This window comes from Euprymna scolopes, chromosome 8 (genome assembly GCF_053919585.1).
Source record: "Euprymna scolopes isolate OS-2025 chromosome 8, ASM5391958v1, whole genome shotgun sequence".
In the NCBI taxonomy this organism is placed as follows: domain Eukaryota; kingdom Metazoa; phylum Mollusca; class Cephalopoda; order Sepiida; family Sepiolidae; genus Euprymna; species Euprymna scolopes.
In genome coordinates this window covers 124595543-124612478 of record NC_136489.1, presented here as the reverse complement: position 1 = coordinate 124612478, position 16936 = coordinate 124595543, and the positions used below count along the sequence as shown (strand labels likewise).

Genomic DNA, 16936 nt, shown 5'->3' with positions numbered 1-16936 from the left:
CCCATGCTAGTATAATAATAGATATGAAATTCGCATTTATCAAACTATCATATTCAAGCCTATTTTATGACTGGGCAATGTCGATCGGCCTGCTAGTCTGTAATATGAACTATTCACACATACGCATTCGTGAAACAGTTAGCAAATAGATAAAAATTTGATGACTCTCCACGTACAAATTTTCAGTTTTTACCTCGTAGCAGCCCCCTTTTTTTCCAGATGAAAACGAATTAAAGTTTTCTACATGTTTGAATATACTATATACTAAATTTCAAGCCTGTAGATCAAAACTGTTGAGTATATAGGTTGAGAAGTGTCCTCACACACACACACACACTTTTATGCTAGCATGGGTGCCCAGATGTTTGGAGGTGTATGCTGAGAAAAAAAAAAAAAAAAAAGTCAATTTTTTTTAACTTTGATCCCTTAACATTTATTGTTTGGGGCTCAAATCAAGTTATTTAGTTAGATCCCTGCCCAAGGAACCTATATCTAAAATTTCAAGCATTTAGACCCAAAATTGGTGGAGGAGTTTGGTAGAGTTCTCAAAGGTCTAATCGTTAAATCTTGACCCTTTAAAAGCCAAATTTCTGGCCGAAAACCGATCACATAGATTTTCCCAAATCTCAGTACCATGTATATCAAATTTCGAGTCTGTAGACTTAAAATTGGCAGAGTTATCGCGTAGGGAAATGTAGACACACAGACACGTTCACTTATATAGATAGGCAAGAATACTCATCTCATGGGTAAAAAAAAAATTCCTCTAACAAAACAGTTTCATATATTTAATTAGAATTCATTATTGAGATGAGTATTATTTATCAATTTATTTATTGCGGACTATTATTCTCACCTTTCTTAGTTGTTGTTTCACGACGTTTCGGCCAACTATTCCTTTGGCCTTCGTCAGGTGGTAACCGCGACGGGATAGGAACTCTGATTCTCCTAACTGCATTCTCAGCAATTACTTCTAATTACAATTACTGCAATTAGGATGGCAGTAATTGCTGAGAATGCAATTAGGAGATTCGGAGTTCCTATCCTGTCATGGTTACCACCTGACGAAGGCCAGAGGAATAGTTAGCGGAAACGTCATGAAACAACTAAAAAAAAAAAAGATGAGGATAATAGTCCGCAATAAATAAAACAGTTTTAATGTGCCCCTTATGAAAATCAAAATGTAAGATGTAATGATATTGAACACTATGTCAAATTTTTATTCCAATTTTAAACAATTTTTTTTTTTTTTTTTTTTTTTACATAGCAGTCACCAAGGCTCGGAGGTCACTCTAGGATAAGGGTTAAAGAGTGTACAGTAAAGTGGAAATTTGGTAAATTGGATTACTTAAGAAGAACGGCTCATCAAGAACTTGTTTACATTGGACTTGAAGACAATCAGATTGTAGTCAGCTGGAAAGCAGGCAAATGAAAACAGTTCCACAGGTTTACAGTTCTAAGAAAGAAGCTTTGTTCATGGAATCTACATTTAGGTTTGCGCACATAAAGAGTGGGGGACATTATTGATAGGGTTTTCAGCTAGATAAGTGTTTCTCGTGAATGTGTGGCGGGGGTGGCATAGATTGGAGCTCAGACGAGCATTTGCCATGAAAATAACTATAAAGCAGAGACAGGCTTGCAACGTCTCTTCTGTGGGAAAGCGGTTGCAGGGAAGAGAAAAGGGCATCCCCTACTATGCTACGAAGTCTATTTTGAACTCTGGTAAGGCAGGATCTCATAGTTCTAATTTCTTCTTAAGAATCCTTAAGCTTAACTCTTAGACTTTAGACCTTTTCCAGAATCAGGATCATGTAATAGAGTTCGATGAAAATTGGATTAATAATTCTATACATAAGGTTTAATGTTGTTATATCTTGATTTTAATATTCATAAAAGAGGAACATAAGAATGGTTTAAAACTTCTGTTCAAGAAATTTTACCCATCTTGTGACGAGTATACTAATAGTGTATTTATGAAATACTTATGCATTAAACACACAGACAGATGTGATATCGTTTCATAATGTTATTAATATAGATTTACATACAAAGGAGGACTTGTCACAGCTTGTGAGCTTTAAAAGTAGACGTCTAACACGGTCACCACTTTTTGCATTCAAAATCTATTTGCCAATCCAATTGAATAGTCGAGACATAGATAGACAAAGGAAAATCCCAAAAGGCGAGGGAGAATAATAATAATCCATTGTATACAAAAATAATTAAATGGGGCGTAACGAAGTAGAAACATCGGAATTATTCAGAAAGTGGTTTTATCAAAATACCCCCGCTCCCAACCCACACAACAGCAAAATCCCACCATTTTACTCTACAGATCCCCAAATACTCTCCAGTAACTTCCAGAAGACTTTCTACTCCGTAAACTTCTTTCCTCCGACTGCTTGCTTTTAAAATACCTTTCCCGCTCCCAGACAGTACTAACATAGAGAAATCTGCATGTAATATCAACAAAAAATTTGCTGCCTAACTCCCTACTCAGGTTGCCCCTCCTATAAATCTATTCCCTAACACGGTATTATGGGACTGTAACCTACCCATTCATGGACTCTTGTGAATCCTATATTAATCGAAAGCCAATGCTTATGATTCAGTGGAATTATGTTTTGTTTGGCATTATTAAAAGATTTTTTTTTTTTAATTATTTAAGTAAAAAGAAAAGGTTTTTCTAAAAACGTTAAAAAAAATGTAAAAAAAGAGGAAAAGTTTTTTTTAAAAAGTAAAAATCTATAAAAGTGAGAATGTGTGTGTGTGTGTAAGGACACTTCTCAACCTATATACTCAACTAACTTTTGATCTACAGGCTTGAAGCTTTTGTATATGTGGGGATTCAGACATGTAGAAAACCATTTACATCCGGAAAAAAGTGCAGCTAAGAGGTATAAATTTTTTTTTTTTTTTTTTTTTTTTTTTGAAATGGGTACGTGTGGGGTGATATGATTTTTATCCGTTTGTCAACTGTTTCACAAATGCGCATGCACAGCTATGAAACATGACAACTTCTTTACAGTAAGAATAAACAGGTTGGAAAATACTTTCAAAAGATCATGTCAAGCTAGTCTAATGGTTATCACACTTGACTCACTATTGTTAGGTTTTGCTTTCGATTTCAGCTTTTTTTTTTTTTTTTTTTTTTTTTTTTTTTTACTTACAAGAAATGAACTGTTTAGAAAAACATGACACTCGTATGCACAGGTCTCAGGTTGTGCATTAAAATATAATATTTATGCATATTTTACGACTAGGCAGCCTGCTTGTCTAATATATAAATGGCTGTATGTCTGTCAGTCAGTCGGTCTCCATATTTCTTCTCCAAAACAAAAAGTCACAGAGCTGCACTAGGGGCCTCAAATGATTGGATTTTTTACTGGCTGTTCTTTTTAGCCAGTTAAAATTGTTTTTAAGGGGTCAAAAATGGTCAAAATTGAAAAAGATCGTTATACATTTTGTACATTCATCTTAGTTTATTTTTAATTGGTTTGTATGCGTGTCACGTTGGTACAGTGGTAACGTCACCAGCTTTGAATGCTACAGTTTCAGTTTTGATTCTAGCTGATGGCACCCAAGTAATTTTTTTTTTTTTTTTACTTTTGTAATCAGGACTATAATAATATATACGAAATCTGGACAAATTAAAATATATTTAAGTGTATTTTACACCCGGGCAAAGCAAAACAAAAAAGTATTAATAAAATAAAATTCGAAACCCCTCCTCTGTTATGGCATTGTGCCTTTTTGGTGGTACCTTAAGTGAAATAAAAGTTAAAAAATACCGTTCTTCATGACAGATGCACTTTAGTTGCACAAATGCTATAATGTTTAGAGAGGCTATTTTGGAAAAGTACTAAAAGAGCCTGAAGTTTTGCCAATAATAGCCGCTGACTTTTAAAGTGGATGCCTCATCTAATATCGCTCAGAGGCTCGCTAGAAACAGCCACAAACAAGCCTTCTGATAAATATAGAAACCACTCGTTGTCCTGTTTTTTGGCCGCATTTCTAATGCAGTCATAAATTAAAATCAATCTTTCTTTTTAAATGAAAAACAAAAGCAAATATTTTTGCATCTCACTTAAACACTCAAGTCCGTATGTCATTAAACTTACATTAGGTGCCTTCATGAAATTGCGAGATCACTCGCAATGTGTCTGCATGTTTCACCTCTGTCATTTAGACATTCATTTACTATTACTACTGTTTATTATTACTACATTAATTATTTAGAACCAAACAAGCCGAGCATGTGGGGTTCCCCCCTCCACAAGTGAAAAATTTACTTTCACCATGACTAATGTTTGTGCAAAAAAAAATTTTTTTTTTTCAAAAAGCATGGTTATTGAGAAAAGTGCGAACAAATGAATGGATGAACAATTTGGGGGCAATTTTACCTCTATAATGCCCTCTAGAGGAAGGAGGGGGGGGGCAACCAGAGTCATCCTGGAAAATTCGTTCTGGCAAAAATTTACTTTCACCTTATATGCCCTGTCCTTGTTATATTCGGTTTTTCATCCGTTTTATATGCTGGAATGTAATCACTTCTAGAAATTTACTTCCATACTAGCCTATCTCTGCACAGGTCTTTATCCCTCTTTCTCACAAGTCCATCCTTATCACTTCCTCCTAAACTGACAAACGGGACCCGACATCAGACTTGCCATTAAGTAATTCAGCAGCTGCTTTTTCCTCTTCTTACCCTAGCACAACGGAATCGTATTTTCACTATCATGAAAGTCAGCAGTATAAGCTTCACCAAAAAGCAACAGTTTCCATCTAAAAGACTAAAGGACACTTCAGCCAAGATAATCATCATCGCCATCCTACAATAACGATCCATCATCTTTTCTGTCTACACATCGACCCATGAAATATTTTTCTAACGAAAAGACATTTATTTCAAAGAAAGAAATGTCACCGTTGTATTTTGTAGAACACAAGTTGTTTCTTTTTTTTTCTTTTTTTTTTTTTTTTTTAATACATTTTGGCATTGCCATATTTATGTGCGCCGACTAACCAACACGCATCCGCTCCTGCATCACTCTATAGATTGCTCAAATTTAAAATGAGAAATTATGCATTCCAATAAAAGCAAATTTATTGGCAATATATCTCACTTCAAAAACGTAGAAATAGTCTTGATATCAGAAAAATGTTAGCGTCTTTAATTATTATTGTTTTTTTTTTTGTTTTTTTTTTGTTTTTTTAGTTTTTGTCTGAAGTACTTAAAGATAAAAGTTATAAATTTATTTTAATGTTTACGTACTAAAAACATCCACATAAAAAGGTTATGGTTCCACGATAACTATAGTTTGGTAGATTTTGTTTTTATTTTGTTTTATTGGGGGGGGGGGCATTTTTTTTTTTTTTTTTTTATGTGTGCATTTCAGAAAGAGGCAAATCAAAGCAGAGTTTCTGGAGGGTGGGCGGTGGACAATCGTCGTTTTTATCATTATAATAACAGTTGAAGGAGAGGAATGCTACCATCTTGTAAATGCTCATTTTCTTCAAGGTTTAACAAACACAATGCGTTCCATTCCCAGATCACTTAACGAGCTTGTTATCGGTTGCTCAGTAAGCAAGCAGAGACAATGGTGTGAGAAAGAGTTCAATTCAATTGCATAAAGTATGTTTTAGATCAGGTTTCTTCTCTCCTATCTCACTTAGAGCGGAAAAAAAAAATTTAAAAAAAAAACGAAAGAAAAATGTTTATCAACTACAGCAACAATAAAATCTAACACTTCAACAAAACACTGAAATGATTGATTAACCTATGTTGTTCTTTTTTTTTTTTTTTTGAAGACCTCTCCCTGACCTTCAAATCCCTAATGCCCCCCTCAATTTAATTTCCTCCCACTTATGTGCCACTCTCAATTAGAGACTGACTTGCTTGTTTTTCAGTGCTAAATAAACCGGAAAACTGGATTTTTTTTTTTTTTTAAGAAAAAAATTAGATCATTTTTTTTTGTTGTTGTTATTGCTGTTATTGTCCCCCCTCCACCATTTTATTCTAAGGATCGTGCGCGCATATCAAGTTCAATCAATTAGAAAACAGATCTATCATCACAATGAAGTGAGGAGATAGAGATTCTGAATTATAGACAGTTCTCTCCTGAATTACATAATACGCATCATAGGCATATAATTTCACGTTTTAACAAGGATATATACATCCTGGATATACACTTTTAATTATGTTTAAGGATAACTTTGGAGGGAGGGGGGCATTATTATTGTTTTCAGAATCCAAATGAAGATACTCAAGAGATTCCAGTATTTACCACTCTCTTTACCACGCGAGACGATGTGACACAAGGTTAAAAGGTGGGATGAATGAACCAGCACTCCTAAAAGAGGAGCACTTTGTCCCTGCAAAAGTAAGTCCGAGTATCTCCATTGGAATTCTTTGGTGAGGGCGCCCCAGACAATAAGCGATAAACTTGCTCCACTCAAAAGCCAGGAGGCAAGGTTTAGGAGGGTGGACCCCCTAGGGCTACCCAAAACATCTGCCTCAGTTCGACAACTACAGGGTTGAACGATAAAATTGTCGCCCTAGAAAAACCCAACATGATTCCATTTGTTTGATAAAAACCGTTTTTTTTTTTTTTCTGTTGCAGATCATCTATTAGTTGGCCAGTTGTGTACAAATCCCAAAAGCGATAGGAGCCTTCTATCATGTTTGAAAGTGACACAGTGTTCAACGAGCGAGATCGGAGATGCACCGCTGTACAACTCATGCTCTCTACTGACAACAGGGCCATTGCTAGTACCCTCAAAATGCAAATCGAGACGGTTCAACACCTGAGGGCACAGCTCAATGAAGTTTCCGGCCATTCCGATCATTATTCGCTGTCTTTTCTTTTTTTTTTCGGCACACCAGCACGAGGTAAGCACATACAATTTTGTCTCTCCGAAAAAGGGTGGTGGCATCTACTCTTCCCCAGCACTAGTTAAGCTAGTTGAGAATAGCTAAGTACAGTAAAAGTTTAATTGTTTTTTTAATTGGAATATTTTGTGGTCATCTATATATATATAAAAGCGAAAATGTGTGTGTATGTATGTTCGCTTTTTGTGTGTCTGTAAAAGGCTTTTTTCTGAGGCCTTCTCGGGGGTGGGGGTCGTTCCTTAAAACTTTTTATATCATGTCTAAATGATAATCTCTACAACTTAACAGCGGGGGTCGCGTGTATTTAATTTGCACGACTTTTACCAGCTCGCAGCATCTGATGGGGCGGCTGGCTTGCAGCGCAAAACTAGGTCAAATATCATGCCACTTCCTCGCACCTGTATATTTCAGTTTATATACCTTAATTGAATACACTTCCTCTTCTTCGTGGCCGAGATGGTTAGATGTCAGGCTTTTTTCCCCTTTTGTTTCCACCTTTGCGTAAAGGCTTCGGGGTTCAATCCTATCTTCTGACAAAAACTTTTTTCTTTTACACCTCCAAACACCTGGCCAACGTTTTTTTTTTTTTTTAACACACACACCTCCAAACACCCAGCCAACGCCGGGTACCCACCGCTAGTCTATAATATAAATCTCGTCTGTCTGTACGTTTGTATGTATGTCTAAAACTTTTGACAGAGGTGACGGATTTTCACAAGATCGGTATTGTTTTGAAGCTCGACCCTTTGGACGACAAATATCGAAAAATTAGCAAAAAACATTTATTCCTTTACCCTCAACTGGACATTTTTCAACAGAGAAGGGGTCACTTTTTTCACCGACATTTTCCAAAGTTATCCCCTCTTTTCGATTGACTAGCCTTTGGTTTGGCGATGGGTGCAACATCAAAGATGTCACATTTTGTTTTCATGTTCTTTTCCTCCTTCGAGGTACGGGTTCGAGCTTGCCTACTACAACTTTTTTTTTTTTTTTTGCTCACAAACACCTCCAAACACCCGGGCAACGAGGCTAGTATTGTAAATAAAATAGTTAAGATTCTTTGATATGTGTGTTGCTTGTTGTTTGATCTGCTTCAACATCAAGATGAGGTCTGCCACCTTCCCAGCCAGAACCTAACTTCAAGAAGTCATCCTCACAGAATGGAGTAGCAGCCCAGACAAAGCCACACCCAATTCCAGGTATGTTTTCAATCTTTAAAAAAGACTTCCTTGTAACAGTTGGGCGTTCACACTCGTGACCGACCTATAGTGTTATAATTGGATCAGGTGGGATTTTTTTATTATTATTTTTATTTATTTTTTTATTATTATTATTTTTATTTATTTTTTTATTATTATTTTTATTTATTTTTATTTTTATTTTTTATTTTATTTATTTTTATTTATTATTATTTTTTTTATTTTGCTTATGTTAAAAATAACAAGCTTATTAATAAACATCTGAAATTTAAGATTTGAAAATCTTTTAAAAAACAAAAATATTTTTAAATATAATTTTTTTTTAACTTTTTTTTTTTTTTTTTTTTTTTTTTTTTACAAAGGCATCACCACATTATCAAGGCCCAGAGGCCACTCAAGGATAAGGGTTAAAGAGTGTACAGTAGAAGTTGGTCAATATAGTAATCATTAGTAATGAAAATTTGGTAAATTTAATAACTTATATGGAACGGCTCATCAAGAACTTATTTACTTTAGACTTGAACAAAACCATATTGTAGTCAGCCGGAAAGCAGGAAAACGGAAGACAATTCCACAGGCGTGCAGTTCTAAGAAAGAAGCTTTGTTCATGGAATCTACGTTTAGGTTTAGGCACAGATAAAGAGTGGGGGAAATTATTGATAGTGTTTACAGCTAGACGAGTGTTTCTTGTGAAAGTTTGGCGAGGGGGGACCATAGATTGAAGCTCAGTTGAACACTTTCCATGAAAATAACGATACATCAGAGACAAACTCGCAACATCTCTTCTGTGAGATAGAGGTTGCAAGGAGGAGAAAAGGACATCTCCTACGAGGCTACGAAATCTATTTTGAACTCTATCAAGGCAGGACAAGTTCTTTCTAGCAGCTCCTGCCCAGATGTGGCAACAGTATTCCATCCTTGGACGTACCTGGCTCTTATATAGATAGAGAATAGCATCAGCAGTGAGATATCTACTGGATCGATAGAAAGATCCCACCATTTTTCCAGCGGCCTTGGCAACAGATTTGATATACGTGTTCCATTTAAGATCAGGAGTAATGGTCAAGCCCAGAAGCTTGTCAAAACTTGAGGCCTCCTGAAGACGAGAGCCATTCATTTCAATTGATGACAAATGTGGATTAGAATGTTGATGATGTAAAGAGAGAAGCTTGGTTTTAGATGCATTAAAAGTAACCAGCCACTCCTTTCCCCATTGTACTACGTGCTCAAGATCAGAGGAGAGAGAATTGGAGAGAACTTGCTCGTTTACTGTCTTAGATGTGGTACCATAAATGGTAGTGTCGTCAGCATAAATGTCTACAAATGATGTAAGGATATGATTTGGAAGATCATTAATGTAGATCAGGAAAAGAGTTGGGCCCAGGATGGATCCCTGAGGGACACCGGCATTAATATTGTGAGCTTCTGATTTTTGCCCCTCAACTACTACTCTTATGAATCTATCAGAAAGAAATGATTTAATAATTGAGAAGACTTTTCCAGCTATACCATAGCTAGCGATCTTATGAAGTAAACCTTTATGCCATACCCTATCAAAGGCTTTAGATATGTCAAGAGCAATTGCCCTAGAAAGATTGCCACCGTCGAGAGATTTGCTAATCCTATGCGATATAACTGTAAGGACATCTGCTGTAGATCTAGCAGAACGGAAACCATATTGAGTGTCACTAAGAAGGTTATTTTTGTTGAGATGTTTATTTGTTCGTTTTTGATCAAATTTTAAATAATCATAAAAAAAAACAATAAATTCTATATTATAAAATCAGATTCCTATTTTAGTGCCGATTACCCATTCAAGAAGTATTACTAAAATAATATTCCATATAAAGAGACGTGTGCAAAACAGGAAACTAGTCACATTGAAACAATAGAGGAGTGCTTAGGTTTAGAAGATGTGAAACAGTTGCCACATCAGGGTCAGTTGGCAAAGGAAGAACACGCCAACCATGGGAGATAGTGATAAATAAGGATGAACTTGAGAGAAAGAGGGATGAATAAAGACCTGGGCAGAGATAAGTTAGCTTGGAAGTCCATTTCTAGAAGCCATTCAACATATGCCAGCATGTAAAGCAACCATAAACCAAATATGATTATGTAGGCCAAATATCAAGTCTTCAAATAAAAAGCAAATTATCATAAAGAGAAAACGAATAGCAGTTACTTCTTCCTCCTCCTCCTCCTCCTCCTCCTCATCTAAATGTAGTCCAACTGTGGATCCAGAAGAATTTTTTTTTTTTTTTTTTTTTTTTTTTTTTTTTTTTTTTTTACACAGGAATCACCACTTATCAAGGCCTGGAGGCCACTCGAGGATAAGGGTTAATGGGTATACATTAGTCAATGTGATTATAGTGTAATAAGCATAAGTAGTGGAAACTTTGTAAATTAGATTACTTGGGGGGGGCAGTTCATCAAGAACTTGTTTACATTGGACTTGAAGACAATCAGATTGTCATCAGCTGGAAAGCAAGCAATCGGAAGAGAGTTCCACAGGCGTGCAGTTTTAAGAAAGCTTTGTTCATAGAATCTGCATTTATGTTTAGGCACAGATAAAGAGTGTGGGGGAATTATTGATAGTGGTTTTGGCTAGACGAGTGTTTTTTGTGAAAATTTGGTGAGGGTAGGGGGCATAGATTGAAGCTGTGTACAAATCCTAAGAGTGATAGCAGCCTTCTATCATGTCTGAAAGTGACACAATGTTCAATGATATAAATTATCATTTCCTCTTGGCCAACACATACAAAAATATACAAGCATTACATTGAATAAATGTTCTTGGTCTTCTTTTCCTTATTGCTTGTGAAATCTAATGATTCCCACCTGCCAGGATAGAATGGATTAGATCAACATGGAATTACATAGAATTCTTTCTCCGGTCTAATACACCTTAGAAGAGATGCAATTTTTTTTTTTTTTTTTTTTTTTTTGTGCGTGCTCAGCAGAAAAAAAAAAAAAACTTCCTTAGATACTTCACATTCTATTTCCACTAATAAACGGATTTAAGCCAAAGGCTAAATATTATATTATAAGGAATAACATTAAATCTTTTGGCTCAGTTGGAATTGGTTCAGTCGCAGAGCATTTTATTTGTAGGTTTTGTTTTCATGAAAACACATTCAAGTTAAAAAAAAATAAAAATAAAAAAATAAAAAAAATCTGATATCTAAAAGTCTATATATCTGCCTGTCTCCATATTTTGAAATTATCTCTTTAGAAACTAAATGTCGCAGAGCAGCATTAGGGGTCTCAAATGATTGTTGTTTTTTTTTTTATGGACCATTCTTTTATGGATCTAACCAGTGAAAATGGGTCAAAATTGAATTAAAAAAAAAATAGTTAAACATTTTGTACATTCACCTTAGTTTATTTATAATCAGTTCATACGTGTCATGTTGATACAGTGGTAACGTCACCAGCTTTGAATGCTAGTTTTGCTTTCGGTTTTGATTCTAACTGATAGCACCAAAACACTTTTTTTTACTTTTGAAATCACGACTAATAATACATACGAAATCTGGACAAATTAAAATATCATATTTAAGCGTATTTTACGACCGGGCAAAGCCAGGCACCCTACCAGCTAGTAAATAAAATAAAGAGTTACCAACGAACTGTTAAACAACAACAGATTCTATGTTTCAGATGGTTCGGTTGTTTTGCTAAAGTACCAGAGCGGCACTTAGCTAGGGCAGACTGAACCAGTTTCCTCCAAAGGAGGACATTTCATATGAGTGCACAAAATTCACAAGCATGCAAGGTTTTTCGTTGTTTTATGGCATATCAACCCTTTTCTGGTTATTGAATACTGAACCCAATTATTTTGGTAAAAAAATGTCATGCTTCAAGTTCTTAAGTATTTATTCATGGTGTTTGGTTTGGTTGTTTTGTAGAGGAGAATTGGTTTTGGCTTTGCAGAACATGATTAAGTTTGGCAAAGGAAAAAAAAAAAAAAAAAAAAAAAAACAATAACATTAATGTTTTGTGAATTTTAGGTCAGAAAACCAATAGCAACAATATGAGAATTGATAATTTTGCATCATTTGGATTATTCAAACTACTGTTTTGACTTTGGATGTAAGCTCCACCCTTCTTCAAGTGCACCTGAACAGAGTTTCTTCCCTAGAACTGTCCACCTGTGGAACTGTTCTACTCGCCTGCTTTCCATCTGACTACAACATGGTCATCTTCAAGTCTAATGTAAACAAGTTCTTGTTAAGCCACTCCCTTAAATAATCCATTTCTACCTCATTTCCACCACTAACTATTAAGACGCTGTTGTTTCAGTGACTACCATACATTCATTAACCCTTATCCTCAAGTGGCGTTCAAGCCTTGTTAAGTAATGACTCATGTAAAAAAAAGCAACAAAAAAAAAAAAAAAGCAAAAAAAGCAACAACAAAAAAAGCAAAAAAAAAAAAAAATCTTGTGGCACAATGGATAACATGCTAAGTAACAATCAGTTTAAAGTCTTCTGGAGGTTGAAGGTTCAATTTTTTTAGTACTGGTTATGCCATGAATATAATAAGAAATATTCAAAGACTTCTACTTGGTCATGGCTGCTAAACTAAGAGCCGCCTACAGATACATATTAAATCAAGAGTCCTCTTCAAAATCATGTAGATACCTGAATTTGACAAAACACTCCTAAAAATTGGATACTAGGTCGACTGAAATGTTGAGAAGAAGCCAAATAATCCAAGAACGATTCCATTCTTATCACAGTACATTATATGATGAAAATGCTATTTTCAAACATGACAGATCAACAGGAACTCGCATGTAAGTCTTAATTCTGCTGTACTTTTTTTTGCTTATCTTTTAAACCAATACAAGTTTTTTTGTTTTTTATAATTTCTTCATACGAAATATAAACTGCTTTACAAATCACTTGAGTGTGCGTGGGCAGGGTTGTGTTGTGTGTGTGTGTGTGTGTGTGTGTGTGTGTGTGTGTGTGTGTGTGTGTGTGTGTGCTTTTAGTCTCGCTAATGAGCAAACGAAACAAAAAAAAAACATGCAAAGTGGAAGGAGGATCTTCTGAAACATCAAAGCAACAATATATGAAAACAAGAAAAAAATGTAAAAAAATGTAAAAAAATTTAAAAAAATAAAATAAAACATGGCTTTATTCTAAGCTGCAACTTAATTGCATTAAGCATTAAATTGCATCAAACTGTGATTATTTTTGGATTGTTTTTCTATTTCATTATCTTCCTCATTATTGACAGGACAGCCTTTTCTTTTCTGATAAGCAGGTCAAAATAATTACAAATGATAATTCACACTCCACATAAAAATAAAATACAATAAATATTACAAAATACCATTTTGTTTTTTAGCACGCTTTACAACTTATTATTAATGTGATGCAATCTAAATGCGTATGCCTACATGCATAAGTTTACACACAAAAAAAAAGAAAAGAAACTGGAATCTTAGGAAGACCTCCATCATTCCATGAATTATAGGAGCAACCAGATTCATACAAAAGAATTTAAAAAAACTACTTTGTAAATATACCCGGTGAACCAAGTGCAAGAGAAATACAAACAATTGCACTTAAACGAACGGTTAGAATCTTAAAAAAAAAAGATCTCTCAGTTGGAATGTCTGAGATAGCAGGTGAATTTCTGGCATCCGATAGGATGTCCCAACCCCAAGAAAATAATAAAATTGCAAAAAAAAAAAAAAAAAAAAAAAAAAAAAAAAATTTAAAACATTCTTCTTGTAGAACTGAAAATAAGTCTCTTTACTTCTATATTATTATTATGTAGAAGTATTAGCAAGACACCTGGTGTTGCTCGGTTGTAAAATATGCATAATTATATATTAAATTAACGCAGAATTCTTATCTCTAAATATAAAAGCGAAAATGTGTGTGCGTTTCCATGTATGTCCAAGAAAGGATTTTTTCCGCTTGCTTTTCGTTCGGGTTGCTTGTTCTTGAAACTTTTTATATCACGTCTAAATGATAATATGTACGAGTTACGAACTGGCGTCGCGTGTGTATTTAATTTGCCCGACTTACAAAACTTAAATATTCAACAGTTTTTGATCGCCGCACGTCGATTCGACTTTTTCGTATAAAGAAAAAAGCGAACAGACTCGCGGTAAATAAAACACTGTCCCGCACTCAAAGTTGACGTCATTAAGTCGTCAAAAACGCGCACTTGCCGTTAAACGTCGTTTTTTTGGGGGGGGGGGTTCACTTTATTATTTTCCAACTGCGGCTTTCGTTTTTTTTTTTTTTTAAATAAACACCCGGCCAACGATTTTTGTTTTCATTTACCCCAAAACACACACACCTCCAAACACCCGGGCAATGCCGGGTACCCCTCGCTAGTCTATAATATAAATCTCATCTGTGTTTAAATGTATGTATGTTTGTATGTCTTGCAAAAACTTTCGACAGAGATGATTGATTTTCATGAGATCAGTATCATTTTGAAGCATTAATTCCTTCACCCTCAACTGAGCAGTTCTCTACAAGGAGGGGGGTCAATTTTTTTGTGAGTTATTTTTGCAAGTCATTGTGTCGGTTGGATTGACTTTGCCTAATTTTAGTGATCCGAACTTCCGGTCGCATCATAGAGTAGCGGTAAGACGTCAATTTTTTTTTTTTTTTTACTTTCTTTTCCGCCTTCGTGTCAGAGGTTCAAGTTGGTCTGCCACCACCTTTTTTTTTTTTTTTCAACACACACCGCCAAACACCCGAGCAACCAGGCTAGTTTATTATAAACAGGAATACTGTAGGTATTAAGCGTAACATTAAATTCTTTTCAAAAAAAAAAAAAAAAAAAAGAAAAAAAAACCGAGACGTGCATGCCAGTATTATGTTTTTTTTTTTCTTAACAGTTCTTAAGTAAAAGAAAAACAAAAAAAAAACTCAAGCTTAGATCAAAACAAAAACGTAGACAGTGAGTCAAGTATGATAACCATTAGACCAGTTTGACACGACCTTTAAAAAGTGTTTTCAAACCTACTTATTCTTAGTATAAGTAATCTGTCACGTGAACAATTCATGCATGAACATTAGTGAAACAGTTGAAAAACAGATAAAAATCCGATGATCCTCCAAGTAGCAATTTTTCATTTTGACCCGTTAGTAGCCATTTTTTCTGGATAAAAACTGATCAAAAAAGTGTTCCACATGTCTGAATACCCTATATATCAAATTTCAAGTCTGTAGATCAAAAAGTCGTTGAGAAGTATCCTATCACACACACATATTGCCTTTTATATATATATATAGACTAGCGGGGGTACTCGGCGTTGCCCGGGTGTTTGTAGGTGTGTGTGTGTGGTGTTAAATAAAAAAGAAACTGCGGGGGGGGGGCTTGTAGGATCGAACCCGAAGCCCTCAGGCGAAGTTTGAAAATAAAATCGGCCAGCCAGAATGAGCAAGTGAAAGATGTTTGAATTTATTTAAGTAAGAACCAAATTGACAGGTGCGCGCCCGGAAGTCGTCGAGCGTGACGACGACGACGAAGGTTTGTTTGTTATAAGTGAAGTAAAAAATGAAAACAACGTTTTAATTAAGCGGGGGGTGGGTACCCAGGTGTTTTTGGGTGTGTCGTCGGGGGTGGATAAAAAAAAAAAATTAAAAAAAAACGAACGTTACGTGAAAAATGGCTTAAATAACACTGGTTCAATATTTAAATTTAAAAAATCGAAAAAAAAAAAAAAAGACATCTCACACCACGATTCGAACCCAAAACATTTAGACAATGAACAAACGCGCTAATCGACTGACCGTACATGAAATTTATTCAGTTTTTCAACTATTTAAAGTAAATCAGGTCATGATGTCATCTGGCGCATGCATCGAACCGCTCGTCGTCAAGAGAAGACCGGTTTTATTGACCCCCCCCCCAGTCGAAAATTGTCGATTTCCGGGTGAAAAAAAACGGACGTTTTTGGCCAATTTTTCGATTTTTTTCGAGCGAAGGATGGGGCTTCGATATGATACCGAGTTTTTGAATTTTCATTGTGTCTGTCGAAAGTTTTTAGCAGACACACAAACATACACACATTTTCGCTTTTATATATATATATAGACTAGCGAGGGGTACCCGGCGTTGCCCGGGTGTTTGGAGAGGTTTGTGAAAACTCCGGGGAGGGGGGGGGGGGTAAAATTAAAAAAAAATGTTTTGGTAGGTAAGTATGAGGATCGAACCCGAACCATTGAGGCAATGTTGGAAATTAAAGTGTGAAAAAAAAAAAAAAAAAAAAAAAAAAAAAAAAAAAAAAAAAAAAAGAGTGCGACGGTTTTAACCACTGGGCCATTGCGAGATGCTAATGGAAACACATTTGAATTTATTTAATTACTTGGATTTAGCAGGTGCACGTTTTAATGACTTAATGAGCTCAAGTTTGATTGCGGGATAGTATTTCATTTACTGCCGAAATGCTTTTTTTATTTTTATTTTCCCAAGATGTTGGGGGTGGGGGAACCAGCTCCCCTTGTCCAAATTGAATAGCAATTGTTTGATATATGGAAAATATTTCCACATTGATCAAAGCTGATTGCTTTCGGACATTTCCGCCAATAGATGGAAAATACCGCCAGAATTAGTGTCGCTTTCATTATAGGAAAACGACTAATCCACATGCGGCAAGCAACAAATGTTGAATATTTATCTTCCTGAAGTCGAGCAGATTAAATAGACAGGCGAGCTTCGTTGTTAACTGAGATATTACGATTTATGTGATATAAAACGTTTTAAGTTGTGAACCAACCGACCGACCGCTTCTCTGAAAAAAGACTTTTGTAGATATACAGAAAAAGCGAACACACATACATACATTTTCGCTTTTATATTTATA

General features: G+C 35.3%; 2 protein-coding genes across 4 annotated transcripts in view; one reads left to right on the top strand and one right to left on the bottom strand.

Annotated features, from left to right (window-relative positions):
• Window positions 1–16936, bottom strand: part of LOC145283752 (ubiquitin thioesterase zranb1-B-like) — a 578310-nt gene that overhangs the window by 274689 nt on the left and 286685 nt on the right. The gene's annotated exons all lie outside the window — the stretch shown is intronic.
• LOC145283754 (protein D2-like) overlaps window positions 8074–16936 on the top strand; it is a 197704-nt gene continuing 188841 nt past the window's right edge. Inside the window, exon 1 of the mRNA XM_080132817.1 lies at window positions 8074–12892. The gene's annotated coding sequence lies outside the window, so the exon portion shown is untranslated. The remainder of the gene's footprint in view (window positions 12893–16936) is intronic.